At 41.0% G+C, this 21,779-nt stretch overlaps 1 protein-coding gene across 3 annotated transcripts in view; it reads right to left on the bottom strand.

The window, feature by feature from the left end:
• The window catches only part of IQCM (IQ motif containing M), a 420,838-nt gene extending 399,295 nt beyond the window's left edge, over nt 1-21,543 (bottom strand). For 2 of the 3 annotated variants that reach the window (XR_009245823.1, XM_058666784.1), the window contains exon 1: nt 21,240-21,543. The gene's annotated coding sequence lies outside the window, so the exon portion shown is untranslated. The remainder of the gene's footprint in view (nt 1-21,239) is intronic. The other variant, XM_058666785.1, reaches the window with a different exon arrangement.
• Between the last annotated feature and the right edge of the window lie 236 nt (nt 21,544-21,779).

Here is a 21,779-nt window from a genome sequence, read left to right as displayed (position 1 = left end):
CCTGGACTGGGTCCTCAGCTTCTGGCGTTGACCTAGCCCAGCTCCAGGTACTGCAGGCATTTAGGGACCGGACCAGGCTGGGGAGAGCATGAGTTCATACTCTCAAATAAAAAATACAGATCAAATCTAAAGGTTAAAAGCAAGGAGTAACACACGTTCCATAAATGAAAAGGCTGCCATCGCCAAAATGCCCATAACTTTTCCATAAAGCCTCATTTGAAAAGTATTTCGTATTTTAATGTGAAAATTTACAGAACTCTTTCGAGTTTAACTAAGCATCTCAAAACACTGTGCCAAATGCTTAACATTTATGTTTAAATCATTTGAATAGCACATTTCAATACTGACAATATTTTCTTCTAACTTACAATAAAAATGTTTCTGTTTTTCAAAGTCTGAGAAGGAATGTAGATAAAATACTAGGTTCTTTTTTGAATTATCTCGTGATATGAAAAGAATCATGTCCAATGACTTTAGGGAGACTAAACAGAATCACTGCTAATAATTTTCACTGTATTGATCATTGATATAAAGTACAGTAGGAAAGAATCGAATTTTATGATTGTCTCTTTAGAAGTTAACAATGACAGGCGGTACTGCCAGGCCCGACTCTGTAATGTCAACCCCATGGTTTTACATCGAACAGCACTATGCTATTACTTTAGTCATCCTCTGATTCATCGGCCACACTCTCTTCATATGGCATAGAACAATCATATGTCTAATTAAATCTGGAAAAAGTAATAAGCTATCTACATTTGGGGGGCAGCAATGCAGACTCCCTCCTGTGTTAAACATGTCCCAGTTTATGGCTAAGTTTATAATTCAAAGACTAAACTAGAAAAGTCAGGACAGCTTGACTTGCTTGGTTTCTCAACTGTACAGCTTGCAATCGTTCTATTTCATCGAGGTAGTCGGGCATCATAGCAGGGACAGATTGTTCCATCAGCAGAACAAAAATTGAACCAGCAACAGCATTCTCCGAAACTCCGACTGCGTTTTCCAAAAGCACTCTACTTAGGGCTAAGGTTATTTTTTCAGATATCACAGAAGTTAATGTGGCCACTGGATTTCTAAAGTTGGATTTAGAAATTATTTCTTCTAAAAGATTTGGTCATACTCTTAGAATTTTCCCTAAATATCAGTCAGAACCATATGCCCTTTTGTATTAGATTTGATTTGACAGTGGTCCCAGTTTAGCTTGGCATTACTCCACAGCACTTACATATTCTGATAATGACATTGCCTCCATATCCCTATTATAAAGTGCTTCTCCCAAGCCACTTTTTAAGAACAATTCTACAACCAAGGTAAACTAAGATATGTAAACTCTTGAGCTCATAGAAATAGATTTCTGGTATTTTTCTATTACATTTGTTCTTTTTTAACCTTGGTTTTTCCATTGGTCCTTGTGATGAAATCAAAACTACTTAATCTGACTTCTGAATTCTCCACCATCTGTGTTCTTCTTACCCTTCCAAGACCCCGATCCCTCCCTGAACTCTGTCCACAGTGTTAGTCAAACCCTCCCCATTCTGGAAGGCACCGCGATCTTTCCTGCCTCCCTCTCTCAGAGTCTCCTGGTGGGTACACCTGCTCGCTCTACCTGCTGCCCTCTTGGGCATCCTGTTTCTCACTTGTCCTTCCTCTTTTTCCTGTCACTCTCGTTCTTCCTCTCTTCCTCTCTGCATCTCTCTGGTTCATAAATATAGAATTTGTCAATGATAGAATTACTGTCATGACAAAAATAATTGTCTCAGAACATCTCTCTTGTTTAGAAATTCTTGTAAAATGCAAATATAAATTTTGGCAGAACAAAGAACTATTTACTTGTGATGAACTTAGCGAAGGACATAGTACAGTTTGCTCTATGAAAATATCAGAAAGAGAACACAGCCCCTCAAATGAAGTGTCTCAACAGAGCACCAGGCACAGATGCACAGCCTTGTTAGAAGCTGTGATCATCTCTACAATAGCCCTATGGAACAGGGACCAAACACTGATGCTATCTGTTACATGACACTGAGGATATAGGAGCTCACATTAGGAATCCTAACACTGAGAAAGTCTTGCAACCAAAAAAAATCAAGAACTAGCTGAGTTAGTGTTTTTTATTTTGCTTTTTACTTTTGGGAGCAAGGACCAACAGCAAAATCCAAAAGCCCAAGAAAAAGAACTTCAAGCAATAGAAAGCATGATGAGAACAAAAAGCAGCTCACTAAGGAAAAAAATTGTATCTGTCATTCCAACCGAGAAACTACAAATGCATCCCTGACTCTATTCTTTGTATTCGCTTACCTCTACCATTAATTCGGTAAATGAGGAAACATCTCTTAATTCAGGAAGCATGTGCAAGACACGAACATCAGTTCACAGTGAAGAGGCTGCATTCAGTCAAGTATTCAAAACTCTGGAGGAACCCCAGGAAGGATCTGGCCATATCTGGAAACATTTGTATTTGATTGTGGCAACTAACGTTGCTCCAGGGGTCTACTGGTATCTAGTGAGCAGAGACTAGGGACACTGCTAGCCACCCTACACACACAACACTGTCTCCCCGACTCTGCTCACTCCCCCCTATTCAGCAAAGACTTGGCACATAATACTAATAGTGCTGAGCTTGAGAAATATACCCTAAATACTCTTAAATTTTCTTTCACTTGTAATATTCTGTTATTTATTTCAATAATGGCGAAAGCTGTATTCATTTTAGTAATTTAATAACAAATGGGTGAAAAAAGTTATCTATGGTCAATTTCTGCAGGAAATATATGTAGGCTATAAAGAACAGGGTAATACAGCTTCGGCATAAATTCAAAAGTTGAAATGAATAATGCTGAGAAGCCTCCATATCATTGCGATGAGTTTTAATTGAATAAAAGTTAAAAGGAAAATGCAATAGACCTTTGCCTAAAATGACTTCTTTTCTTCTATCAGAATTTGTATAAGGCTGAAAAACAATCAAGAAACTTTGCTTTCAATCAGCACCTGTGTCTTGTTCTATTACAGAATCTAAAGCAGGATTCTAAATTCTAGGCTCTAGCTTGTTTCTGTTGATTTAATGGAAAACAGAGATGTTACTTGAAGATAACAACCAAGAATGCTTCACACAAAAATACAATGATTTAGGGCCCAGCACAGTAGCCTCGTGGCTGAATCTTCACCTTGCATACGGCAGGATCCCACAGGGGCAGTGCACATACCGGCAGCTCCACTTCCCATCCAGCTCCCTGCTTGTGGCCTGGGAAAGCAGTGAAGGACCTTGGGACCATGCACCCGTGTGGGAGACCTGGAAGAAGCTCCTGGCTCCTGGCTTTGGATCAGCTTAGCTCCAGCCGCTGCTCCCATTTGCTAAAAATTTCCTGCTGTTTTTAAAAAATACTAACATCAAATCAGTTTTACAATGACATTCTACATGATCACGCTGCAAATTCTCAAATCTAAACATGACTATTCCTTTCAGATGCATTTAATTTCATCTAGTACATTTTATTTTGAACTTCCTTATACGTTTTATGTATTGATGAGAGAGAGCGCGCGCGAGAGAGCACTCCCGTGTACTGATTCAATCACCAGAGTCTCACACTGGCTCCAGGGCCAGGCCAGAGTATGGCATCCGAATCCAGGTTCCCCCGTGTTAGGTGAAAGGAACCCACGTCCTCAAAGCATCACATATACGCACACACAACTATCTTATCCTGATTCTAACCCTTGTTTAACGACCTCACCTTCCCTATAAGGATCCCCACTGTTCAATTTATGGACACTAGGCTTTGTTAAGAGAAAAGATCCAGAGCTTCTCACAAAGGATGCCGGTAGCGCTCCTGGAGTAACGCTGTGTTGTGCCAGCTTCCTCAGCTGTGCATGCTTGAAGGAGGACGAAGACCCTCTCACATCCCCAGGGTGGGCTTTTGTCTTTGTTCCTATTTGCGGACTAGTGAGCTTGTCTCTGTGTCTTCTACTACACTTCAGTCAAGTGTTTCCAAAAGCGCTTAACTCCTGATTTCCTGGATGCGGACCATAAGGGTTCTTCCAAGTCATTAGATGTTTTTGTGTCTATGTTTGTAACCATAAACAGACATGGCATTATAAATCATGGCTCCTACATAAATATTAATGACTACATGCTAAGTGTCAGCTGCAAGATGAACAATCAGGATTTTCATTTAAAAATGTAAGACAGAAATGTCAAGCCCACAGGCAAAAACTGCAGATTAAAAAACTCAAAAAGTAACATGAATAACTGAAATAATAACACGTAACTTTCCAAGTACAGCAGAATAAGTAATGAAATCAGAGGAAAGTCATGCTGGCATATTTACAAAACAACTCGCCCTATTTTGACCAATTACGAGAATGTGGTATGTGAAAACGAAGTTTCTGCAGCCCCGTCCTGGCTAACGAGATCCACAAGCAGCAATCTTTGTGCCTTGGGATGGCCTCACATGTAAAACAGGATTTTCAAATAAGTCCACATGTGAAAAGTATCTACATGGTGCCTGACACAGAGCAAGTAATTAATAACACCGATTATTACACAGAAAAATGACCTCAAAATCATGCTAGAGTCTAGGCCAGTTGATTAAACTTGATTCAACCACTTGATTAAACTCCTGCCAGTCCCACAAGCTAAATCCAACAAGCCATCTGTTTTCGTAAATAGTTTTCTTATAACTCAGTCACTAGGGGATGATCTGTGCTTATGGCCTAGGAAGGCACCAAAGGATGGCCGAATTCCTTGGGCCTGTGTACCCATGGGAGATCCCGAAGAAGCTTCTGGCTCCCGGCTTCAGATCAGCTCAGAACTGACCATTGGGACCGTTTGGGGAGTGAATCAATGGATGGAAGATCTCTTTCTTTCTTCCTCCCTCTCCCTCTCCCCCTCTCCCTGCCTCTCTCTTCCCCCCACCATCCCCATAAAATCTTCCTTTCAAATAAAAATAACGAAATCTTTAAATAATAATAATAATAATAATAATAATAATAAAAAACAGAGATTCACCTCATCCGTGTAGGACACAGATACAATCTGTGAGCCCTTGTAATGGACACTACATGCTGTACAGAGCCTAAAATATTTACCACCTAGACCTGCACTGTTCCTAAGGACATGACACTTGGGGAGGGGGGAGACACACAACAAGCCGGCTAATAATCCCCCAGAAGCAGAATCCAGGCCCCTCTGCTCAACACATGCACAAAGCTTCTGGGGCGTTCTCCACAACGGCACTGATTCCAAAAGGAGCTGACGTGGACTACTGCAGGGGAAATAACTTAGAGCATGTCCTGAAAGGATAAGGAAGATGTTTTCTTCTTCCAATCCCCATTCTTACCACTGCACCCCGCAGTCATAGCTGCTGCCTGGTCTAGAGATTGAAAATAAGGCCCATCTTCGCAGCGCACTTGAGAGACGACACAGGGTTGTGTAAAGCGCACCATCCTGGAGCGATGTTCTCTCAGATTCCAATCCTGGTTATGCCCTTAACTGGCTGTGTAACCAAGGGCAATTCATTTCTGTGAGCCTCAGTCTCCTGTTATTCCCACACAACAGTATCTACTCCATGGGATAGTAAGAATTAAACAAACGATATGCAAGCAGCTCATAATTATCACGAATAATCTGTTCTTGAAAAGAGAATGCTGTAAGCACAACCACTCACCGTTATTCCAAACAAGGAAAACTCCCCGTCAACATTCATACAGAAGCTAAAACAGTAAAAGCGTGCCTATTCATAACAATCTTCTTAGAATTAAAAGTTCAAAAACCTTCCTGATCACAAAACCACTATAAAATGCCTTTTTAAAAACACCACTGTTGGTATTATGCAGCATTTTTCACATTTAATTGCTTTTAACTGTTGCTTTGTTATTTCATTCTCATCTTCACTACTTCTGCAGTTTTAAGCCAAACGAAGCTTGAACTCAAAGGCATTGTGTCAGGACCAGCACCACCACCAAAGGGTCCTGCCGAGAGCCGGGCGGTGGCGCCCCTCACCACGGCTTTCTGGAACGTTCACAACGATTCTGACCTTCCATCACTGAGAAATAACTCCACACCTGGTACTACACAGACTTCTGGAACGTTCACAATGATTCTGACCTTCCATCACTGAGAAATAACTCCACACCTGGTACTACACAGACGTTTGTTGAAAACCTGGTACTGAGTTCAGGAGCGGAAATAAATACTTTCCCGTCGAAACACTGCTTGAGAAGTGGAGGCATTTTACAAAGTCAGAGAGTTCAAACTCAAAATCTTAAGTCCCCAAACCCTCACCCAAACCCTCATTCACTTCGGACCCCATGTGCTACAGCTCACGTACTCCTTTGCGCCAACCTCTCAGCCTTTCCACAGCTTCAGCACCGATGCCAGAGAGCCCCCGCATCCGGCACGTGACCCCGTCGCATCACATGATCCCTACATGCCCGCCCCCGCATCCGGCACGTGACCCCGTCGCATCACATGATCCTACATGCCCACCTGCCGCAAGGCCCCCAGCCGTTGTGAGGCTTCGCCCACGCAGCAGTGACCACAGGGTCAGCCTGCAGGCAAAGCTCAGGAGGGGAGCTATGCTCCCAGCCTGACCTTTACAGCCTCAGGACAATGCCCTGGGGATATGCAGGTTTCTCCTAGACCAAGTGCCCCCCCCCCCCATCCCATGCAATGGCTTAATCAGGCCTTGCGGAAAAACTCAGTGGCTGACTCTAGGTATATCAATACTACTAAGTTGGGGAGACATCATCACAAACATTGCAAGTAGCCTGCTTGGCTCAGTGTCTCATACTATACATACACAAACACATATGCAGTATTTTACATCGGACTGCTAACATTTATCTGCTATTTTTGAGGTCATTCAAAGTTCAGCATGGATAGTAACTTACTCCATTTTATGTTTGAATAACATTCCATCGTATTAGAATGCTTTATTATGTTTATCTCTTTTTCAGTTAATAAACATTTGGGTTGTTTCCAGTTTATCTTCATTAAAACTATGATGCTATGGAGTATTGCATACATGTTTCTATGTAGTCCATATTTTTCATTTTTTTGATAAATTCTTCAAAGCAAACACTGTATCGTAACTATTCAATATTCTAAATTTGTGCTTTCCTGTGTTCTTTGAGATGTATAAATTTATTAAAGACAATAAATTAAAAAAAAAGAAATCTGTGGCTTCTCGTTCTAGTGGCCCCGGGGTAACTGGAAAATGGACGCAGAGAGTCTAGATAGGTACACACACACACACACACACACACACACACACACACACTACCCCATCCCAACCCAAGACTTTCCATACTTTGTACTTGTTCCTGAAATGCCCTCAACAGCTGTTGTTGGGCCCAGACCAAAGTCAGGAGCCAGGAATTACCTCCAGCATTGTTAGGTGCACAGGGGTCCAATTACCTAAGCCATTATATACTGTCTCTCGAGGTCCTCATTTGCAGAAAGCCAGAATCAGAAATCAGAGCTCCAATCCAGGTGTTCTCAAGTGGTGTGAAGATCCCCAACCCTGACCCCAGCACCTAAGAGTTTTGGTCACCTTAATTAACATCATAGCTCCGTTTATAAGTTCCTCCTATGAAGGGTGGAGTAGGGAGGGATAGAGGGGCAGCACAATGGCTCAATGGTTAGATCCTTACTTTGCGCACACCAGGATCCCATATGGGCACTGGTTCTGATCCCAGTGGCCCTGCTTCCCATCCAGCTCCCTGCTTGTGGTCTGGGAAAGCAGTCAAGGATGGCCCAAAGCCTTGGGACCCTGCACCTGCGTGGGAGTCCTGGAAAAAGCTCCTAGTTCCTGGCTTCAGATTGGCTCAGCTCCAGCCCTTGAAAGCCACTTGGGGAGTAAACCAGCAGAGGGAAGAACTTTCTGTCTCTCTTTCTCTCTGTATATCTGACTTTCTAATAAAAATAAATAAATCTTTTTTAAAAAGCATTTATAATGGGGTAGAGACTTAGCACAATGATAAAAGAGACTGCTTGGGACCCTAATATCTTCCAGTTAGAGTGCCTGAGTTCAAGCCATGTCCCCCATTCAAGCTTCCTGCCAACGCAGTCCGTGACAGCTCAGGCAGCTGAGGCATTGCCATTCCAGTTGGAAATCCAGGAATGTGTTCTCCGCTCCTGGCTTCCATCTGGCACAACTGTGGTAGCATTTGATCTCTCTGCTCCCCACCCCCACCTTTCAAAGTAAATTTTTAAGTATTTTTAGAAGTAAATTATATGTAATAAGCCATGAGAACATGAAACAAATTTGTCTGAAGGATATTTTGTGGCATGTTTACAGCTTCATTTATGTTTACATCTTTTGGATACCATGTTGATTACACGAGCAATTTTTCCTTCCACAAAGGAAACCGATTCCTTCCGTATAAAATAGCCATCATTTCACCACATTAAGCATCAACCATAAACTCCTGTCTCTCCTCACCATTTGTAGATCCAGTATTTTTCTTGTTGTCCAGGAAGGCACATGCTTTTAGGTCTCTTATTCACTACCATACTTTCTCAATTTACTTAGAGAAAAGAATATAAAAAAAAAGATATTAATTACTACACACAGCATTACTCCCTGCATATAACTCGAATGTGGGATTATTTTGTCATTTGTGCCAATCAATCTGAATTATAAAATTTAAATAATGTTATAATGTCAAAACTGATCTTAGAGTTCTGTTACACATTATTTTATAGAGAAGGATGAAATTGGAATAAATATAGGAATATGATTACTAATTCTGAATTATAGACAGCCTGATTTATGTATGTTTAAGTGAATTCAAAAGTTCTTTGCAGGGCCCAGCACAATGGCTCAGTGGCTAAATCCTCACCTTGCAGGCTCCAAGAACCCATAATGACACTGATTCATGTCCCAGCTGCTCTACTTCCCATCCAGCTTCCTGCTTGTGTCCTGGAAAAGCAGTTGAGGACGGCCCAAGGCTTTGGGACCCTGCACCTGCGTGGGAGACCTGGAAGAAGCTCCTGGCTCCTGGCTTCAGATAAACTCAGCTCTGGCCATTGCAGAGACTTGGGGAGTGACCAGAGTATGGAAGATCCTTCTGTGTCTCTCCTTCCCTCTCTAAGTCTGCCTTTCCAGTAAAAATAAATCTTCAAAAAATTCTTTGCAGAAAAATGAAATATCATATGTATTTTTAAATGTGCATAATTCTTCATGCTGTGACCATTGCATATTCAAAGATAATACCACACTCCTTTGTAGCAACACTAGTTATACGTGAATGAAACATGTATACTTTCTGATTGGATCATTTGTAGCAATACCAAGCTAAGTTAATTTTCTTCCTGTCAGAATCTATATCTTGGCTCTGAGATGACCCAAACTCTCAGGACTGCATTGTATCAGTAAGACTTCATACAACTATTCCGTAGACTATTTCTTCCTGTGCCTTCAGATTATCTTTTGAAGCACTTGTTTGTTGATGTGTAGCAAACACTCTATCATTTCACTTGAACCTGATTGCTTTTCTATTTACACTCCAGTATTACACCAGCTCACTAATACCTTGAATAAGTAAATAGTCCAATTATATAAATATGATTTTTCTGTGTAGAGAAACATGTAGCAGGATTTAATTTGTCCTACTGAATCTGATTCTGAAATCTGACACCAACAGATTCTGTGGTTGTATACATTTAATAGGCCAAAGGCAGACCAAGGCATTTTTCCACTATGCTCCTCCTTGCGGTAACCTCTTTGAAGCTGTTTGAGATTTGGGTTGCAGTTTTCTGTTTTGTTTTGTTGCCTCCAAAGCTGTCATGCATGTTGAACCTGTCTCACACAGGTTAGAAGCAACATGCCCCTCTGAGGGAGTGTGCTATGAAACAGTGCAGATATTCAACTCAATCCTATTTTATTTCTAACATCCCAGATCAGAAGTGCAAAATGAAATCGGAAGAGTCCCCAGGAACATTACTTTGTTTAAATTAAAATGAATACATACAGAACCAGCATGCATGTGAAAATAAGTAAAGAGAGCTTTAACGCCGTTGAACTGCTCACCAGGGATACCTTCTGCAGGGCTCACCTGCGTGCATAAGGCGCCTAGAACACTGCCGTGTAATCAGTAGGGCTCAGTAAACTGCATTACTCTCGCTATTTTATCATTGTCATTATCGATGGAGTTCTGCCTCCCTTCAGTGCATAAAAAAGTTTGGATGGCAAAAATTAACAGGATTGGGAAATTTCTCAGATAACTTCAAAAGCATATGTTAGGATAATCTAGAAAATAAATATTTTCATTCATGTAGGTTATATTTATTCAAATCTATCAAATTAGAAATTAAAACAAAATATTTGAGTCATATTTCTTTCTCATTTGAATACAACTATATGCTAGTGAATCAAAAGGAAAGGAAGGTGTTGGGGAAATCTTTAGCAAATTGCAAATTTAGTGACTGTGCTCATGATTAGTTTTTTTAGGAGCTTGAAGGCCACTTTGTAGATCTGTGCAAATCCAGGTTTATCTGCACTTATAAATATCCATTAAACCCAAAATAAACTTGAAGACCCTTATCCATGTCCATACACCAATTCATAAATAAAATACTGACATTGTCCCAAATTTAGGCCTACTCCAAAATTTGCTAGATCTAGGGTAAAATATACCTAGAAACTATAGTTCCATACCCGCCCCTTGTCTTCCCGCATTCATATCTCTTTCTTACAGTTACTGAAACCTCAGATGTATGTATCTGCACATTGCAGACCAAGTGTTAAAGGCCCTTCAGCCCTCTGGGCCTCCACCCCCTGGCCTAGAGCCTGTGCTTAGAATAACATCAAAGGAGAACAAGCCGGTGTTGAAACCAGAAGCACGCTTGGAGCCATTGCACCAGGCATTCCAGGCTAACGTAGGTATTTGTCCGGGATGAAGGACACAGGCTCCGGGTGGTACGTGCACTAGGCCAACAGCCTTTTCACCCTGAGGAACAGCGTCAAGAGAAACCCTCCCCAAAGCCTGTGTGCTCAGCTTTAAGAACTCTCCTGGTAAAAAGCCTGAGTTCGCTTCTAGGAACGAGGCATTTGTGGAAGACCTATACAAAACCCTCATTCTTGTTCACTCTCCTCAATAACCAGCATCGGCTTATGAAAACGAAGCTACAGATGCTTTTCCGCATCAGGGAGGACAAATGTGGATAATCCTCAATAGAGTAAAATGAGACAGTTGAATTTGCTTCCAACTGTAGCACAACCATGTGTAAAACCTATACCAATTTCAATCAGCTTTAAATAATTCTCTAATTTATACTGTTACGTTATCCAATATTATTTCCTCCCCATAATCCATCAGAAGATGGCGTAACGCAGTGTCCTCGGACTCCTACACACAAATCCGAATGCTCGGTAGGTGATCACCGAGGAAAGAATACGCTGAAATCAACACAGTAATTATAAGTTAGAGCCATCACATAGGAGTCAAGGTAAGAACAGTGATCAACAAGTGAATCGCCAATTCTGAATCTAGAAAATCAAATGATAATACTGAGGGTTTTTTTTTTTCCAGCACTTTGGGGTCAAAAGTTCAACAGTACCATTTCTGGTGAAATGACAAGGTGATTACAACAGTGAGTTATCTTTTCACAGAGAGGCAGCTCTTGTTGTCGGGAAAGTCATCAGAGACCACGACATCTGAAATTCCAGAAGAGGCAAGACATTAATGTCTTAGATCTGCTTTGCTGAGAACTTTAAAGAGTATATATTAAAATGGTCATGAAAAAAGGGTGAGAGCGTGAACATTTCTGTTCAGCTATGCGATGTGTCTGTACTGTAAGTGAACATCAAAAATATTGCTCTCAATAGCGACTACACGACCAAAAATGTAAGCCAGGTAAATACGCAGCACATGTTAAAAGTCAAGGGAAAAAACCCTCTGTTAACCTTGTTTTGGATGTGATAAAAAACATCACTGTGCTACCACATAAAAAGAGAAGAAAATCGAGAACAAAAACTGTTGGTTCTAGAAAGAGGCTCTGCAGAAAACAGGGGCATAATGCATTTTTCAAGAGAAAGAAATTCTTACATTTACTCTAAGTTTGAGATACACGTTTTCTGAGTCTGAAGAGTCACGTTGTTATTTTTACTTCTAATTTCAACTATTCAATTGAACTATAAGAATTCTTACATGCTTATCAACTATATCTTTGTATTTAAAATTAATTACTTGAGGTCAGCTTGATGCCGTAGCATAGTATTCCTCTGCCTGTGGCATTGGCATACCAGAATGGAAGCCAGTTCGTATCCCGGCTGCGCCACTTCCGTCCATCCTCTGCTAATGGCCTGGGAAAGCAGCAGAGGACGGCCCAAGGCCTTAGAACTCCGCACCCATGTGGGAAGCTCCTGGCTCCTGGCTTCAGATCAGCCCAGCTGCCTGGGATAGCCATTTGGGGAGTGAAAAGTTTTCCCTGTCTCTTTCTCTTTTTCTCTGATTTTCTGACTTTCAAGTAAAAATTTTTAAAATGAATTACTTTTTGTTTCAATAAAAAAAATCTTGTGATCGACTTTGTAATTTTTTAAATATAAGCAATGTGCCTACTTAACATATCTTTCATTTTTTTTATCATTTCTATATACCCAATTCCATAGGGAGAAAACAAATGTTCATTCATTTTACTAGTTTATTAAAATCCTTGTGTTTTTTTCACTTATGTATTCAGGAAAGGTGTTCATTTTTAGTTTTAATATGTTTTATTTTTAAAACATATTTTTAATATTTTTTAATTATCTGGATACTACAATCATATATGGTTGTATGAATAAGATTGTGGAAATAAATTCTGCAGCTATGGCAACCTGATTGAGACAGAGTCACAATATTTTCTTAGCACTTCTCCCATCAGCTTTTAAAGGTAATTGCTGAAGATAAGCATGTGCCGATGAGGGGTCGTTGTTGAAAACTTCGTCTCCAAGTTACTTATTAAGCCCTTAGTTCATTTGCTTTTTTCGAGTAAAGGATCTCAAGATCTTTCCCTCGTGGATCTTATTAACTGCTCCTGAATCTACAGGTCATAAGGAATACATCTCGGGGGAAATAATGATCAAAACAGTTACACTCAAAGAAATGGTATATAACCCCTTTCCTTTGATAACTCTCCAAATATGGTACACTAAAAATAAATGTGGTTTAAATTTTTCTATTATTTTTCCTTATTAGTTATCTGTGCCTTTGTTACCAGAAGATACCTCTAAATCTTAAACAATTTTCATGTCTCTACCCATGTGTATTCACATAGCACCTGAATTTAGAAATTCCAAGCAACCATTACAGACTACAGTGCACATCTGAATACAAGCACATTTTCTTAACAACCAGTTTTTAAGAATTTAATTTTTGAGGGCCTGGAGCTGTGGCCTAGGGCCTAAAGTTCTTACCTTGCAGGTGTCAGGATCCAATAGGGGCAGCTGTTCATGTCCCACTTCCCATCCAACTCCCTGTTTGTGACCTGGGAAAGCAGTCAAAGATGGCTTTGGGACCCTGTACCCACGTGGGAGACCCTGAGGAGGTTCCTGGCTCCTGGCTTTGGATGGGCTCGGCTTCAGCCTTTGCAGCCATTTGGGAAGTGAAACAGTGGATGGGAGATCTTTCTCTGTTTCCTTCTCTCTGTAAATATGACTTTCCAAAAAATATATATATATTTTAGAAAGGAGGACCTGGCGCAGTGGCCTAGCTGTTAAAGTCCTCACCACTTTGCACGTGCCAGGATCCTAGATGGGTTGCCGGTTCTAACCCCGGAAGTCTTGCTCCCCATCCAGCTCCCTGCTTATGGCCTGGGAAAATGGTCAAGGATGGCCCAAAGACTTGGGACCCTGCACCCACATGGAAGACCCAGAAGAGGCTCCTGGCTCCTGGCTTTGGATTGGTGAAGCACCAACCATTGCAGTTACTTGGTGAGTGAATCATCAGACAGAAGCTCTTCCTCTCTGTCTGTCGTCCTCTCTGTATATCTAACTTTGCCATAAAAAATAAATAAATCTTTTTTTTAAAAAGGAGTTTAATTTTTGAAGATTTTTTTATATATTTTTAAACTTTAGACTCCCCAAGAAGGTGAACCAGTAAACTCCAAATTATCTCACAACGTAGTTTCACCTACTCCAATACTTGTTCTATAAAGATCAGCTGAGTTTCTGAAAAACTTCAAGCTAGGTCTCTAAACATAAGACATTCGAGAAAGCCAAAACTAACCTTCCAAGATAAACGTCAGAGAACTCTTTAAGTTTTAAGACCACAGAAGGACAGCATCGGTGCCTGTCTCCCTCTGAAAACAGTACAGGGAATACGAAACAGAGACAGATCAGACTATATTTATTTAAGCAGACATATTTAAACAAGAATTGAAGTGCAAATTGCACCAGTGATCAAAAAGGTACTGAAAGAGAATACCTTAGAAATCGATGCCAAGGGGCCGGAGTGAGCCACGGCATATTAAATTAAACTTCCACCCGTGTGCACTGGTTCAATTCCAGCTGCTTCTTTTCTGATCCAGCTCCTGCTTGTGGCTGAGGAAAACAGCAGAAGCCCAAGAGAAGCTTCTGGCTCCTGGTTCTTGGCTTCAGATTGGCTCAGTTCCAGCCACTATGGCCATCTGGGGAGTGAACCAGCAGATGGAAGATTTCTCTATCTTTCCTGTTCTCTTTGTAACTCCATCTTTCAAATAAAAGTAAATCAATCTTAAAAAAAAAAAAAAAGAAAAAGCCGATGGAAAAGCTGTGAGGGAAAGAAGAAAAAAAAAGAACTCATGGCAGAGAATGCACACCAGAAAGCTTTTCCGGTGGATCAGGCGAGCACCCATTCTTCAGGAAATTCAAGTATCGAAAATGACTTATATGATATAAAGACAATGCCTAGACAGAAAGACTAAAAAAATAAAAACAAAATGCACAGAAGATTAAATCTGGAGCTAGTGTATTGGACTGCTCCTTTGGGTGCTGGGGAGAGCAGCAGCAGATCACCCAAACCATGGGCCCCTGCCACCCACAGAGAGCCTTCCGTGGTGTTCCAGCCTCACGCCTGCGGCCTGACCCAGCCACAGGCACTGGGATCCACAGGGGAGTGAGCAGAGGATGAAAAACCCTCTCTGTGACTCTCCCTGTCTCCCTCTTTCCAATAGACACATCTTTATAAAGAAAAAAAAAAAGACTGAAAGAGTTATTTCTGCATTTTGTTTGTATGTTTTTTTTGCTTTCTCCTAGATGCCAGGAAAAAAAGAAAAAAAAAAACCAGAAAAGATACAGAAAAGAAAAATTACAGAATTCAGACATAGAATATGGGATGTATAACAAAGCAAACTCAGGAAATTGGTTTGACAAGGGGAAAGCACAGTCCAAAAATAGGTCCACATGTATCGCACGTTGCTTTTTTATTTAACAAAATGCATTTCAAATTAGTAGGAAAGATGGATTGGTTCATAAATGCTATTGGAAAAATTGGCTAGCAATCTGGGGGAACGTGTTACAGCTTTACCTCATTCTGTATGATAAAATATAATACACCAAGTGTCCAAATATAAAAGTGTAATAAAATGCATAAAGTTACCAAAAGAAAACACATTATTAAAATAGATTCAAAGGAAAGTAATTTAAACAAAAATAAATCTCTGCATGTCAAACCACAAGTGACCAATGAGAAAAGAAATTTGCAACTAAATATGACAGCCAGTATCATGATTTCAGTATGTAAGAAACACCTATGTATCATTACAAAAAATTGTCAACAGCCCAGTGGGACAAAAATGACTGAATTCATTAGTAAATAGTTCATTCAAAAAGAAATAAAAACACATCTTACATACATGAAAATCATGCTTAGTCTCAGCCAACATTGAAGAAGTAATTTTTTAAATGAGCAGACAATTATTTCTTAGTTTGGCACTATTTGTTGACACATTGTGTCAACCAAAATGTATAAAAATACTCTCCTAGGTACTGGCACAAATACACAAAGTGAAAAAATTTATGAGCCAGACACACTGGCAACATCTGTCAAAATTTTAAATGAACATCTAGAGATCAACTTTATTTCTAGTAATCTACTTTTCAGATTTATTCTTCTTATTTTTACTGGAAAGGTAAATTTACAGGAGAAAGAGAAAGGAGGATCTTCCATCTGCTGGTTTACTCCGCAAATGGCCTCATAGGCCAGAGCTGAGCCGATCCGAATCAGGAGCCAGGAGCCTCCTGTCTCCCAAGTGGGTGCACAGTCTCAAGCCTTTGAGACATCTCCTAACTGCTTTTCCAGGTCACAAGCGGGGAACTGGATGGGAAGTGGAGCAGCTGGGACATGAAACGGCACCCCAATGAGATCCTAGCACTTCCAAGGTGAGGATTAGCCAGTTGACCCATCATGCTAGGCCCTAGGAATCTATCTTATAGGTAGTATGCACACCTATATTTGCACAGATATGACCACAAATATTCATTTCAAAAGTGGGTACAGCAAAAAAGAAAAAGAAAATTCTGGAAGCAATATAAATGTCTACCTATCCAGAAATGCAAATACAGAAGTTTATATGCGGATGATAGCATCTATAATACTGCTCTGTACATTGCTTTTTTCTTACAAATATTCTTGGAAATTGCTCCCTTTCTGTACATACAGACCTCTTTATTTTATCCTGTACATACACACCCTTCATATTTCCTCAAGAAACATCCTTTGTATTTCTTGAAACATCCCATAGTGCTACATCCAAACTCTCTCTCCTCCATTAGACAATAAATAAATAAAAACCCTCACTCCTGCTTCATTCCTCTTCCACTGAAGCCCGAGCTCTCTCTCACCTGCAGAGTTCCTCAGTCACAACTTGTTCTTCGGCCCTCTCCACCATCCCTGATTCTATCACTCCATCAGTGACATTTTCCCCTCATCGTGTGTTTCTCTTTTGCCCTGGTCCACCACCAGTGAGTTCTCCTTAGCTTCAGAGATAGAAGATTCTCTTGTTTTTCCTTTTTCTTCGAAATTCTTGTATTTTCTCTCCTTAGCAGACCCAATAAATCTTAGACGTACTCAAGACTCAGTCCAAGGCCCTCTCCCCTTCTCGTTCTACTCCCCACCTAGATTCAAATACTCTGTTATCTATCACCCATAACCTGATGACCCTCCTCTTACGTCCAGCCCATTCCTTCCTTTTGAGTTTCATTTACTTATTTACTGACTGATTGATTGATTGATTGATTGATGAGACAGCTTACACAGATCTCATCCATTGGTTCATACCCACCCCCAACCCTGATACCTGAATCAGCCAAGGCTACACCCAGTGAAAGCCAGGAGCTCAAATTACAGCTCCCAAAAGAGTGCCTTGGACCCAAGCACCTGAGCTATCACCACTAGTCCCAAGTGTCTATTTTTAGGAAGGCGGACTCAAGAGCCCGAGCCAGGCACTCCAACATGGGAAACAAGTTTCTTAGCCACTAATTTAATCACTGAGCTAACCATCTGTCCCTTAAATCACAACTGTTCTGATAACTGTTCTGATAAACCTATTGCTCACTCCAACTTTGATTTCCCAACTAGCTCATCAATAACTGGATCAGCATCCAATTGCTTCCTCTCTCCCTCAACTTCCTTTCCCCTAGCTTCCAAGTGATTAGACATGCTTCTGTCCTGGCGATCTCAGAGGTCCACCCAGATGGCCTTGCCTCCACACATCTATATCAGCCTTAATTCTGCCATCCTATAGGTACAACGTAGATTGCATTCAACCTTAATTAGAAGTACTCAGGACAGGCAGGTACAGTGCCAACAGCCTGGTAAGGATTTGACATTCACCAAATATATTTGGTAAATTAGATTGTGAGAAGATTTGCCAAATGTACAGAACAAAAAGAATCAGAAGACTGTACCTTGGAAACTAACCATTTTATGGGACCAGGTGGAAGTTAAAAACTGCCAGTGTTGTGGTATAGCATGGAAAACTGAAGCCCGCAATGCTGGCATCCCCTACAGGTGCCAATTCAGGTCCCAACTGTTCCACCTCTGATCCAGCTGGTGGCCTGGAAGTTGCAGCAGAGTATGGCACAATGTTTGTGTGCCTGCCACTCATGTGGGAGACCCCGAGGAAGCTCCTGGATCCTGGCTTCAGTATGGCTCACCCCTGGCCATTGCAGCTAGCTATCTGGGAAGCAAACTTGGTCCAACTCTGCCTGTGAGGCTCTGACTTTCAAATGAATGAAGAAATCTTTAAAAGAAAAGAAAGATATCCATTGTTCCCCAAACTCTTCTCCATAGAAAAGGAAATAAGCCAGTCTTTCAGGATTCAAGCCATCAAAAATTTTGAACACCTGCTAAGTGACTGATGAGGGTTACTTGAATAAGGACGATGAGGCTCAGTCGCAGACATTCAGTGAAGACTGTTTTAAGTTGAGCACCATAGCAAACCAGCCCTGCAATGGAGATTTGCATGAAGGCTTACAGGTGCAGTGGAAGTCCAATTAAGACTTACACCTGTAAAAGAGTAAGAGAGACACCAATTATGCTATGGTGGCAGATAGTTTGTATGGGGTGCTGTGGATCTGACTCTTGGGAACCGCCCTTAATTCAGGGAGAATAGGGCCTCAATGCTCAACATCGAAGAGCACACTGTGTTGGGATGAGGTGTAAATTTCAAAGCGCAGCTCCATCAACTGGGGGAAATGCTCAGAAAGACTCAACTCGGAGCCTCCAGTGGCCAACACACAAAGCAGTACAGTTCTACTCTGCCACAAGCAATATTTAAAGGTTCCTCTTACTCCACCTTTGCTTTCTAATCATTGTTACTGTCTATTTTCTATTAAAGTCATTTTAGTGCATAAAATAGTATAAAGTGGAATTTCATTATAGTTTTTATTTGCAGTTCAGCTAATAGTACAGAGCTATCTGTCTTTTTTTGGAGAAATATCTTAGCAAGTCATGTATGCAGTGTTTTTTTTTTTTTTTTTTTTTTTTTGAGAAACAGAAAGAAATCTTTTATCCACAATTACACTCCCCAAATGCCCCTTAAGAGCCAAGGCTAGTGAAAGCTAAAGTCAAGAGCCAGAAATGTGATCCAGATTTCCCACATGTGCTGCAACGACCAAATTGCTTGAGCCATCGCTTGCTGCCAGAACAAGAGTAGAACCCAGGCATTCTGACATGTGATATGGGCTTCTTAACTGGCTTCTTACCGCTATGCTAAATTATCACCCTTCCTCTGCCCACCTTTTAGGTTGCATTGTCTGTTTATTACTGAGTTGTAGGAGTTTCTATATGTTCTATAACCAAGTATATACACAGTATTCCTGGCTAGCTTTTTCTTTCTGTGGGTATTCAACACACAAGTTGCTCATTACATACATGATTTACAAAAGTGTTCTTCATCTTATACATTGTATTTTCACTCATTTAAAAACATTCTTTGAAGCAAAAAATAATGTTTAATTCTGATACTATGCAAGTGGTCTTTTTTTATTGCTTGTGTTTTGGAGGCAGATCTAAGAAGCCCCTGTCCAATTCAACATCATAAATATTTTGGTGGCACCTATTTTTTTAACAGCAATAGAAATCTGTAAGAGGGAAAGTATGAGAAAGTGTAGGTTTGGGTGAGAGGGAGCTCTATACAGAGGAAATCTGAAATTTCATTTGGCACAAATTAACTCAAAACTTCATTTAAGCAAACATTTTATTTTATGGCCACAAGGGCTTTTGTTTGACCATGCAGGTATATATACTCATTGAGAGGTTTAAAATGTGTCCATGATCAAAAAGCTCAACTCTTAGAAGAGGTCAGATGGAAGATGGAAAAAAATTGGAGGCTAGGTATTACTAAAGAATAAAACTAGAACTTCAGCTGGATGTTGGAGAAGTAGACTGTTAAAGAACAGGAAGCCTTTTGGATTAGGTGAATAGCACGAGGCTAATAATCATGGGAAAGAGAATGACATATCAAGGGACAGTGAGCTCGGGCCGGAAGAACAGAGAAAGAAAGCAGAGAGAGGTTACATAGCCTAAAAACGTGTTGGCAGTGCAGTGTCCAAGAGCAGGACATTCTTAGTTGTGGCTCAGGGAGACTTCACAAGCACAACAAAGCCACAGACAAAACACAGTGACAAGAACTCTGGGTGCTTATATAAGACTCCCCAGAAACCGTGTGGTTCTAGGAGACTGACCAGTTACAACGAGAGGAAGATCCACAGCTAAAACTCAAGGAAACACAGTACAATTCCGCAAGGCAGCAAGAAAGCAAAGAAAATGCAGATACCAGATCAATGCAGCATTCCTCGTCCTCAAGGAAACGATGGCATGGTGCAAAACAGCTGGGCAACATGGGAAACAGGCTCAAGGAGCACTTCTGGGACTCCGCAGCTACTTCCGGGATTCCAAGGGCTTGTCAGTGTGGCAGAAATTGGAGGCAAGTGCGCAGCAGAAGTTAATTCAAATCCTCATCTGATTGTGATGCTGATCCAGCTGATGAGCATCCTGGACACATGAGACCTGCACAGCACATGGATTGGACATGGCATGGCATGTGGGACCCACTGCTAAACACAGCGTCAGGGGATGGAGAAGAAAGGCAGAAGAAACAACCAACAGGCATTCACAGTGCCAAGGGAGATGTTTGGCCAGATAGAGCCACATTCTGAAGGATTTGGAGGGTACATCAAAATGGAACTTTGGACTGGGTCCATGGTCCGTTAGTCATTGCATAGGCACTGCACCATCAGGAACCCCTGTGTGGCATTACAGGACCCTTCTAGCAATAGACGAAATCCTAAAATTTCATTCTACTGTTTCATCTTTAATTATTCACTCTTAAAATCTGAGTTAGAGTAACATTATCTACTACTGAAGCTAGAGTGCCCACATTCAATCCTCATACTATCTTATTTGTCCTAAATGTCTCCAGAAACACAGTGGACCATCAAAAGAAAATTTCCTTTCTCTCAAACCCAAAGGGATATTTCCTTACAATCCTTACAATCCAAATGATACTAGAGAATTCCTACAGCCTGACTTTTGCAGAGTGTCAAAGACACTGTGCTGAATTTGGCTGCTCCACCAGCCTGTTATACCTCTGATCGTCTGTCATAGCAGGTCTGCTAAACAGCTGGCCCAAAGCATCTCCACCTCTGACAGAAGCAAAGGCAACATCTCTGAAAACATTAAAGAGATTTTAAGACTTCTTCCTGCTACATCTGCTCCTTGCCAAGTACAGCAAGCCTTTTTTTAGCCCATAAAGCAGGGAATCATCCTTGTCTACTCACCACCTCTGTCATTTCACACCAAGCCCATCTTCGCATCTTCAGGGTCTTCATTCAGTTTTTTTTTATTTTTCAATATATCATAAATCTGATGGAATTACCTCACCACCACCACCTCCATCATCCCTATACAGGCTTCCTCACCTCTTGCCTTAGCTTCTGAAATAGCATTCAGGCTTGATTCTTTGTATCCATTCTTGCCACCTCTGATAACACTCTTAGTGTTCTATTCAATACTCATTCTTCTAATGGGACCCTGATCTTGTTCAGGAATACAAGTGTAACAGCTTGTTGTAGAGCTCTTGAGTTACCGATGTCACAAAGCTTAGCCTTATGACCCAATCCTGGCCAAGGGGAAATAATCAGAATGATTCTGAATAGAACTTCCAAAAAGGAACTTTACAAAAAAAAGAAAAAGTCTTGATTTTCAGTATTCTGTGCTCCCTTTTTGCCTTTGTGTACTGTGTGCAGGGTACCCAGAAGGGCAACCGCCATTTCACAGACTAGATATCAAAGTCACAGGGAACTTAAAAGGCGGGCAAC

This window comes from Ochotona princeps, chromosome 7 (assembly GCF_030435755.1).
Source record: "Ochotona princeps isolate mOchPri1 chromosome 7, mOchPri1.hap1, whole genome shotgun sequence".
NCBI lineage: Eukaryota > Metazoa > Chordata > Mammalia > Lagomorpha > Ochotonidae > Ochotona > Ochotona princeps.
The sequence above is the reverse complement of the archived record's forward strand: the minus strand, read 5'-3'. Positions and strand labels throughout refer to the sequence as shown.